We start from the raw sequence: 10,687 nt of genomic DNA, 5'->3' as shown, positions 1-10,687 counted from the left end.
AACTATTAAAAAGTGAAAAAGAACTTTCAATTTTCAGTCAAATGAGACCTCTCCAAAGTTTATACAAGCATCCCTTCCATAAGAAATAATGGGAAGGATTTGGAGAATCCTTAAATTACAACTCTTGCCCTGAGGAATGTGAGGGAGTTGTCATCCTCAAAGACCTAATTTCCAGAACTTAAAAATACGTTTACTCACAGGCCTTTGCATTTTCAGCCTTAGATTATTTGAAATTATGTCAAGAGGCAATTTACTTTTTGATTGAGATGTGGGGTTGTTTCCACAGATGGAAAATTAAGAGGCTAGTGCAGCCAAATCTTTCACAATGGCTGGCATCATCGCAAGTGCCAGAAACTGATTCTCTGATGCTCTCAAATGTAAATTCGTGAGAGCGAAAAAACTTTTATTTTGGATTGTGCTGCGCGCAATCATTATCTACGAATCTTGAAGATTTCAACTTTCAAAATTTGATGCGGATGCTATACGTTTTAGACCATGGTGGTCCTACAGTAGAAACGTGTCGATGAGACCGATCCAGTACCAAGCGGTGGAAGTAGCAGCACAGACAGTGGTGGAAGAGAGATGGCAAATGGATTTTGCAAAGTTGAAGTGCAGTATTTATGTTTGTAAGGGTGGACCAAGGTAGCGCTTGGGTGGTCATTTATCTTACGGGGGGGAGTTGTTCGGGTTCCAACCCCTGTTTCTTTTCTTTTCAGATAAATGACCTGTATTCTTTTTCTTAATTACATTTGCTTATAGTATAATTTCAAACGACCGGTTAAATTCCGCTACAAAGCGATAGTGGTTTTGCAATAAATAAGCTGTGAACTAAGTTCTATTTTCGTACTTCCTGGTTTTGGGAGTCATTGAAAGATAAATCTAAGAGGTAAAATTGGGTTTGAATGGGGATGTAGCTGATTGGCTGGGCCAAGCGAAGGTCCACCCATATGAACAGTTGTGTGTAAAGATTATTATTATTTTTTAGTCTGCGTTTTGACCCCATTCGGGGATATATATATTTTTGTGGTACTATTGTGACCTTTTGGAAGAATACAAGGTATTTTCTACAAACTGTGTACTAGTTTCCGTGCCCCAGGCAGGGTAGGAATAAAGCTACGAGGTACCGTCATTATTATATTGACAGGGAGGTTTGTTACCTCCAAGGAGAGAGTTAAGATATTTTTTAGCCGTAACCCAAGGCGGGTACATTTGGCTTTAGAAAGTGGCCATTTGACCACTCGACCGCGTTATCATACCCGGGGACAGGGTATACTGTAAATCGGGTAGTACCAAACCTGATAATTGCAGAACCGTTGGGGTAAGAGCGGGAATCCTACTAACATTTGGGCCGACGAGGGGTTCTCCCCTTCGAGTAAGTGGCATAACAACATTTTTGCGCCATTTTTACATCAATAAGTGGCGACACCCGTACTTACACCCCAATAAAGTGTAAGAAATTATCTATAGCACATGTTTCTACTGTATCGTATATGTCAGTTTTTTTCCTGTTAGAGTGCCAATGTGGATGTGATTCTTTTTGCTAATCACAAGCATTTTTTTTTAAATTATGCCAATAATTATATTTCTTTCAAAAAATTCTTTTATTTTCCTATTTCATTTTTTAAAAATAGCAAGGGACACGTTCCACCGTCTATTGTAAGCATAAGCCAAGAGAGTAGACAACAAAATAAGATTTTAATAATAATTAACATGAAAAAAAAGAACTCCATGATATCATAAAATAAACAGGCTACGATTGAAGCCTTTATCACCACAATAAGCTAAAATCCATTATATGAGGTTTTCTTAGTCTTTTTAGACATCATCTTCACCCTAAAACAAAAAATATTTTAATAATATGGCAAGTTTTTCCTACCCACCAAAATAAAGAAAATTTTAGAATGTCAGTTTTATGTCAATATTATTGAAAGCAATTATTAACAGCAAAAATAATGACATTAATCAGTTTGCTCGACATGTTGAAAATTCAGTAGAACTTTATAGTTTATAAGTCGGCTGACAAAAGAAGTAAAGCGAAAAAATTTAGATGTGGATAAAGACTTAAGCAAATAAGAAAGAAAAATTGAACAAAAAGTAGAGCAAGAATTGCAGAAAATGAGAGAAGAACTAGAAAAGAAACAGAAAACTGAGACAGAATACATAGAGGCTACAAAGAAAGAAATGAGAAAAAAAACTAAAAAGAAGACAGCTAATTCAACGGTAAGCGACGAAGATAGTGAAAAAGAAGAAGAGACCACAGATATACGACCTCGTAGACATTTTACACCAGGAGTAAAAATAAGGGGGATGGAAAGAAATAAAAACAGACAGTTTAAGAAAAACGAAGAAAAAGAAAAAGAATCTGGAACGTTGAAACACATCAAAAATATGGAAGCTATGCTGAATAGAATTACACCTGTGCTGACGGTGGACGAGTACGTGGATAATACATTGGTGAACGTGGTAGAAGCATAAATGAATACGTCAACATCATCTAGTGGCTCAGAAAAAGAAAACAAGAAACCGAAAACTGGTGAAGAAGAGGAGAATGAAGCGAGATTAGAATTGGATCCAAAAAACTTATAAGTTTAAATGTAAATGGACTGAAGCAAAGAAAGAGACATAATCTTCTAAGAGACTTTCTGATGACAGAAAGTATAGAATTAGCTTTTGTACAAGAAAGTGATACTGATAATTTAAAAAGCGTAAAACCCGAATACAAATACTTAATAAACACTTGCATTGGTGGCGGTAGTGTAGCAGTGGTTTGAGCCAAAAAATGTCAGAATCGCCGAAGAAGGAAAAATTATCAGTTGTGTGATAAATAGAGGAACATACATCAATGTTAATGCCCCATCCGGATCATAGGCAGCTTGCTAGCACTGCCTAAGTAAAGAACGATGTGGGCACAATGTGTTGTTTTTTTGTTTTTTCTCCATACCCGGGCAATTCGTATCGAAGGAGTCGTCGCAAAGGGCAACTATCCCCCCCACGCCCATAATTCCCCCGAATACATCCAATCAAAATTTTAGATAGCCATTTTGTTCAGCGTAGTTCATTTCTAGATAGAAAATATCCTTTTGAGGAGGAAACTCCCCCACAACCCACGGGGCAAGGGTTTTAAGTTATGCCCTGAGGGCATATAAGGTTTTCATAGAAAGCGTTGGCGTAAAAACTTCAAAAAAGGTTCATCCGATTGGACATTCAAATTACTAGTGCCTTTTTTAATAGTGGAAAGTGATTAGAGGGCAACTAGCCCCCCCCCCCCCACGCCCATCATTCCCCCAAATACATCCAATCAAAATTTTGAGATAGCCATTTCGTTCGGCGTAGTTGATTTCCAGATAGAAAATATCTTTTTGAGGAGGATACTCCCCCACAACCCTCGGGGCAAGGGTTTTAAGTTATGCCCTGGGGGCATATAAGTTTCTTATAGAAGGCGTTGTCGTAGAAACTTCAAAAAAGGCTCATTCGATTGGAAATTCAAAGAGCTAGTGCACTTTTTAATGGTCGAAAGTGATTGGAGGGCAACTAGGCCCCCCCGCCACGCCCATCATTCCCCCAAACACATCCAATCAAAATTTTGGTATAACCATTTTGTTCAGCGTAAGTGATTTCCAGACAGAAAATGTCTTTTTGAGGAGGACACTCCCCCAAAACCCTCGGGGCAAGGGTTTTAAGTTATGTCTTGGGGGCATATAAGGTTTTAATAGAAGGCGTTGTCGTAGAAACTTCAAAACAGGCTCATTCGATTGGAAATTCAAAGGGCTAGTACCCTTTCTAATAGTCGAAAGTGATTTGAGGGCAACTAGCCCCTCCCCCACGCCCATCATTCCCCCAAACACATCAAATCATAATTTTTAGATAGCCATTTTTTTTAGCGTACTTGATTTCCAGATAGAAAATATGTTTTCAAGGAGGAAACTCCCCACAACCCTCAGGGCAAGGGTTTTAGGTTATGCCCTGGGGGCATATAAGGTTTTTATAGAAGATGTTATCGTAGAAACTTCAAAACAGGCTCATTCGATTGGAAATTTAAAGCGCTAGTACCCTTTTTAATATTCGAAAGTGATTGGAGGGCAACTAGCCCCCTCCCCCACGCCCATCATTCCCCCAAAAACATCCAATCAAAATGTTGAGACAGCCATTTTATTCTGAGTAGTTGATTTCCAAATAGAAAATGTGTTTTTGAAGAGGAAACTCCCCCAAAACCTCAGGGCAAGGGTTTTAAGTTATGCCCTGGGGGCATATAAGGTTTTTACAGAAGGCGTTGTCGTAGAAACTTCAAAACAGGCTCTTTTGATTGGAAATTCAAAGGGCTAGTACCCTTTTTGATAGTCGAAAGTGATTTGAGTGCAACTAGCCCCTCCCCCCCGCACACCCTTCCCCCAAATACATCCAATCAAAATTTTCAGATAGCAATTTTTTTCAGCGTACTTGATTTCCAGATAGAAAATATGTTTTTGAGGAGGACACTTCCCTATAACCCCCGGGGCAAGGATTTTAAGTCATGGCCTGAGGGTATACAATGTTTTTATAGAAGGTGTTGTCGTATAAAATTAAAAACATTCAAATACGTTTTTAATATAAATGTGATTGTACCCTTCTTATTATTGGTAATTTTTTTTTTGGAAACTAGCCCCCCCCCCCCCCTCACACCCTTAATTTCCCCAAAACCATCAATCAAAATTTTGAAATAGCCAATTGGTCCCACGTACTTGATTTCCAGACAAAAAATGTGTTTTTGAGGATGAAACTCCCCCGCGTCCCTCTGGGCAAGGGTTTTAAGTTATGCCCTGGGGGTATATAAGGTTTTTAAAGAAGACGTTGTCGTAGAAACTTCAATAAAAGCTCATTCGATTGGAAATTCAAAGGGCTAGTGCCCTTTTTAATAGTTGAAAGTGATTGGAGGGCAACTATCCCCCCCCCGCACCCATCATTCCCCCAAACACATCCAATAAAAAATTTTAGATAGCCATTTTGTTCAGGGTAGTTGATTTCCGGATAGAAAACATATTTTTAAGGAGGACACTCACGCACAACCCTCAGGGCAAGGGTTATAACTTATGTCCTGAGGGCATATAAGGTTTTTATTGAAATCTTTGTCGTAGAAACTTGAATAAGGGCTCATTCGATTTGAAATTCAAAGGACTAGTACCCTTTTTAATAGTTAAAAGTGATTTGATGGCAACTAACCCCCTCTCTCGCCCACCTTTTCCCAAAACACATCCAATCAAAATTCCAGATAGCCATTCAACGTAGTTAAAAGTTTCGGAAATTATGTCATTAAAGTTGACAACCCCGCCCCCCCCAGCCCTCAGGGCAGGGATTATAATTTATGCCCTGGGGGAATGTAGAGTTATTATTGGAAGCGTTATCGTAGAAACTTCAAAAGGGCTCATTCAATTGAAATTGAAAAGGCTAGTGCCTTTTTTAATAGTTGAAAGTGATTGGATAGCGACTAATGCCTTTCTCACGCCCACCATTTAGTTGAAAGTTCTGCAACCTAGGTCTTTTAGGATGATAACCCCCTCAGAGCCCTCAGTGCAAGGGTTGTAATTTATGCCCTGGGGGCATATAAGGTTTATGTAGAAAGTTGTTGTATATGATTTATAGAATAGATTTTAGTCTTCCTGAAATCTAAATTTTATATGTTTAAAAACTAAATGTTGACTTAAGATTAAATTAAAATGTACTGTGATAATGCTAATTCCCAATAAGGCATCTCAGCGGTATCCCAAGAACGACTGAGGGTACTATGTTCAAACATTCGGGGCTACTTCGGCTCTTAAAATCTAACCAAATCCAAATAGCGTAAGTGTATCCAAGCTATCAAAGAAAGTAAACAGATTTTTTTGCGAATGGTATCAAGTTTTCCATTACAGGTCAACTAGAGAAGTTATGAAACTAAATTAAACAGTCCTATTTGTGTCCAGATTTTTAAAAGGGTGTATGCTGTTAAAAATTGCTGAAAATTTTTCTCCGGCAGACAAGTAGCAGGCCAAACTATAAAGTCTTAAAAACTGAAAAGATTGAAGTATTATTTTCTTTTTCACTGAAAAGACTATGTCAATATAAAACGAACAGAAATTAATTAGAAAAACTTTTTTCCACAAAATAAGTTTTTCAAAGAAAAGTAAAGAACTCCATTAAACAAAAAATGAGCAAACTAAAATCAAATAATCTACCAAGCGTGAAAATACCAAAAATCAGCATTGATAAATAAATGAAACCCAAATCGAACAGAAATTACAATAATTAACCGAATCAAACTCAAAACGAGCAGAAATTAACATAAGTTGGGTGCAAAACCCCTTTGCCTACCCAAGGCCAGAACAAAATTTGCACTTTACTGAAAAAATACAAATGAATGTGCATTGTCAGTTTAATATACACATACTGAAATTTACTAATCAAAATGTTAATATTATTTGATTTATTAAAGTTATAAAATAAAAACATTTATATTTTTTCAGTAAAGTGCAAATTTTGTTCTCGCCTTGGGAAGGCAAAGGGGTTTTGCGCCCAACTTATGTTAATTTCTGCTCGTTTTGAGTTTGACTCGGTTAATTATTGTAATTTCTGTTTCGTTTTGGGTTTCATTTATTGATCAATGCTGATTTGTGGAAGTTTCACGCTTGGTAGATTATTTGATTTTAGTTTTGCTCATTTTTTGTTTAAAGGAGTTCTTTACTTTTCTTTGAAAAACTTATTTTGTGGAAAAAGTTTTTTTAATTAATCCTAACATAGGAAAAACAGAAAAATTCTTCCCTCAAGATATTGCAGCGTTTATCCCCAAAAATACTGATGAATTAATATTACTTGGAGATTTTAACTGTGTAACAAGTAAGAAAGATGCCATAGCCAGAGAAGAGAATATTTGCAGAGCATTGGTTGAGCTAATAAATGGGCTGGAACTGGTAGATATCAGGGAGGAACTTAAGAGGATAAACAGCTTTACAAGAATAAACTGGGTAGGAAAACATGGAGGTGGAGCAAGACTTTTTTCGAGACTCTATTAGAAATAAGAGAAATAGAACAAAAGAAAGCAGAAGCCTATAGGATAAGAGCAAAATGCGAGGACCAGATAAGGAATGAACAACTAACAACAACACTTATTTGCAAGGAGAAAAAGCATGCAGAAGAAACTAATCTTAAAAGAGTTAAAAAGAAAAATGCGGAAACAACTGAGAAAATGGAAGATATCATGGAAGAAGTGAAATCCTTCTTCAAGAATGTATTTACAAGAGAGACAAAAAAAGAAAAGGAAAGAGTGGACGAATTTTTTCGAAAGATTGAATATAATCAAGTGACAGAGGAAGAAAATAATATACTAACGGCGAAATTAACAAAAGAAGAAATGAAAAATACTATAATGGAGATGGAAAACAATAAAACACCAGGACTTGATGGAATACCTTACAAATTTTATAAGACACATGTCGAAGAAATCACAGAACATCTGGCAGATATTTTTAAAGAATTCATAAATAACGATGATATCAAGATACAGTGTTTAGGGATGATGAAATTAATATCGAAAAAAGGTAGCCCTGAAGACCTCAACAACTAGAGGCCAATTAATATCACAGATTGCGATAACAGAATTATGTCTAAAGTATTAGCAAACAGTCTAAAAATGGTGCTACCATTCATACCAAGTGTAAACCAAAGAGGAGGACTAGAAAACCGTAAAACAGCAGATGTATTGGCTAGTATAAGAGACGTAATAATAGAAGCAGGAAGTCAAAAGGAAAAAAGAATATAAAATACAGGATAACGAGTTATGATATTAAAAAGCCTTCGATAAAATAAGAAAAAAATACTAGCATAGATCATGAATTACTACGGTTTCCACGAGACACACATAAAATGGATCAATAGGATAATTGAAAAAACAGTACAGGGAATTTGTGTGAATAGTGATGTTACAGGAAAATTTGAAGCAGAAACTGGAGTGCGCCAATGATATCCGCTGAGCCTTTTACTGTTTGACATATATTTTGACCCGTTACTTAAATATCTAGAAAAGGAAATATATGGCATTATAATAGAAAATGCGGCAATGAAGTTGAACAGTTTTGCAGATGATCTGACAACATGCACAGAAACTGAAGATGATTTCAAAGTGGCCGCTCAGTGCATAGTTGAATATTGTGACATCTTCAAGCTACAGCTCAATAGAAATAAGTATGAAATGCTATCACTGGGAGACGAAGTAGAGGGGGTGTGTGATGGGATTCCGAGAAAGGAAAAAATTTAAATCTTGGGTATGTTTTTTCAAAGAAGTTAGAGCCAAGGAAAGTGAAAATTGGATAAATACAATATCGAAATTCAAAAATGCCTTTAGACAAGGATATGGAAGAGGTCTGACTGTTCACCAGAGAGCCCAGTATGTGAATACTTATGCTTGCCCAGTTTTATGGTATCCTTTGTTTTGCAACCCAAAAAGACACATCTACAACAAATTGTGAGTGCAATTTACCAGTACATATGGAATGAAAAATTTCCACCTAAATTGAAAACAGACAATATGTTCATATATAGAAATCATGGAGGTCTTCAGGTCATACATGATGAGGAAAAAAGAATCACCAACAAGTGCTTTGTATGAAACATGGAAAAGAAAAGAGAAGAAATATAATCAAGCATTCGAAGAAATTTATGAAATAGAAAAATTAGGAATGTCACTTGAGATAAGTGGGAAAATTGAGAAAGTAAAACTTAAGGAACACATGAAAAAAGAAGCAGCTTCCTCCACTAAAACAATTGAAAATGGTAGTTATGGTGAAGAAGAGGTGGACAAAAGTTTCATACTCCTAGAAAGTTGCCTGTTGCCGCCAAAAGTTAAAGAACATATGTTTTTCTTTATGCATAATTTGTTACCCACAGAAAGGTCGAAATTAAAGATGAATATGAGTGGTAGTAATGGACTTTGTAAGCTATGCGAGAAAAAACTAGAAACGCAATATCATGTAATGTTAGAATGTGAAAAAGAAGAAACAAATGTAGCAGGACTGAGGAATTTATTGGCAAATGTTACAGGTAAAAAGGTGAAATTAATTTAGAGAAAGCTGTTTACCTAAAAGTAGACGATGAGGCCTATAGAAGGACAATAGAAGTGTACATAGTATCGCTTTTTTGTTATCACACGTGGAAGTGAAAAGAAAAGCAGAAGGAAGATTATGATGCGATAAATCGTGTGGAAACAGAATGGAAAAGGATAAGGATTATGAAGTGTAAGAAAATAGAGGGACGTGTTTGGTATAAAGTAGAAGGGAATAGTTTTTGTGTCTTGGGGGGCAAGGATGTGTTGTAAAAAAAAGAGAAAAAACAGTAATAATTAAAGGAGAGTAGATAAAAAGGGGTTTAAGGGTTTAAGGTTTTACATTTGTATGATTTTTTTTTTTTTTTTAATTTTTTGGTAAAGATCTAGGGAAAAGAATAGAAAAATGAGTTTTTAATTTTGGTATAAAAAATAAAGGAAAGATGAAATATGTATTTATGGAATAAGATTAGATTTTAAGTTAAATATTGAGAACGCTTAATGAAGTGTTTGATTTTAGAGTTTGATTAGAATTTTTAGATTATAATAGTTAGCTTCAGGATTTGTTCAGTATTTTTAAGTTTATATATTAGGTAAGATTTAAATTTAATTGAATAATTAGAATGTATGGGGCTTGTGATTGAATATAGTATTATGGAATATAGAAATAATATAGGAGTTTGTATGATGTAAAAAAAAAAAATTATAGAGTTTAGATTTGAAGTATTTGGGACTTAGATTGTAGGGGTTAGATTTGAGGTCTTAGATTTGAAGACTTAGGTTTGAACTGGAGTTTATTTTATGAGAAATAAATAGAGTAAATTTTTAGGAAATGTAGAAATAGTATAGGATTTTATGAATTTTTAGATTATAGATTTTGGATTTGGTCATTTTTTTAATGACCGTTTAGAATTTATTTGAAACTGGTGGAATTTATTTCATATGTTGAGGGGGATACAATTCACCTGGATTGTGAAGTATTTGATTTTCGGGAATTTTCTGGGGGGGATTATTGTAGCTACCTAGCAACGCAAGGACCAGCGAGATTATAGTGTGCTTAAATGTGATGTATTAAAAAAATAATGGTATTATATTTTTAATTTTTTCTTTTATTTATGCAAATATAGTGAAAAATGTTTCAAAGTGTTATAAGAAAAGTGAATGTATTTTAAACTACAAAAACGTATATGCATTGTAAATTTATATTTTAATGTTATATGTTATAGACCTAATGAGTGGGAGCACTCCCTTGCCGCTATGGGTTGCTAGAATGAAAATTTTGGAATTGTTGTATGGTAAATTAATGGATGGAGAATCGTAGGAATGAAAAGAAGATTTTAGGAAAAAGGTAAAAAAAATGTACTAGGAGAGAAAAAATTATGTATGTGAGGAATTATAAAAGCGGAAAGCTATGGAACGTCGAGTAAGAGGTAAGATAGATAAGTAGTAAATTGAAGAAACAATAGAGAAATAGGGACAAATTAGATTACAAATAAGCAAAGAGTCTGAGATAAAAAAAAAGAAGAAAGAAACAGGATTGATTTTTTTTCTCTTTCAGGAGTTAGAAAAGGAAACAATAACCGGTTTGATTCTATCCATTACGTGAAGTATCACCAACCTATTATTAAAAAAAACAAAAAG

At 35.1% G+C, this 10,687-nt stretch overlaps 1 protein-coding gene across 6 annotated transcripts in view; it reads right to left on the bottom strand.

The window, feature by feature from the left end:
* Positions 1-1,682: 1,682 nt before the first annotated feature.
* Positions 1,683-10,687, bottom strand: part of LOC148942127 (putative inorganic phosphate cotransporter) — a 200,136-nt gene continuing 191,131 nt past the window's right edge. For all 6 annotated transcript variants that reach the window (XM_089103446.1, XM_089103448.1, XM_089103447.1 and 3 more), the window contains one exon: positions 1,683-1,833. The gene's annotated coding sequence lies outside the window, so the exon portion shown is untranslated. The remainder of the gene's footprint in view (positions 1,834-10,687) is intronic.

This window comes from Artemia sp. Qi Xiang Cuo, chromosome 17 (genome assembly GCF_049724085.1).
Source record: "Artemia sp. Qi Xiang Cuo chromosome 17, ASM4972408v1, whole genome shotgun sequence".
Classification (NCBI taxonomy): domain Eukaryota; kingdom Metazoa; phylum Arthropoda; class Branchiopoda; order Anostraca; family Artemiidae; genus Artemia; species Artemia sp. Qi Xiang Cuo.
The sequence above is the reverse complement of the archived record's forward strand: the minus strand, read 5'-3'. Positions and strand labels throughout refer to the sequence as shown.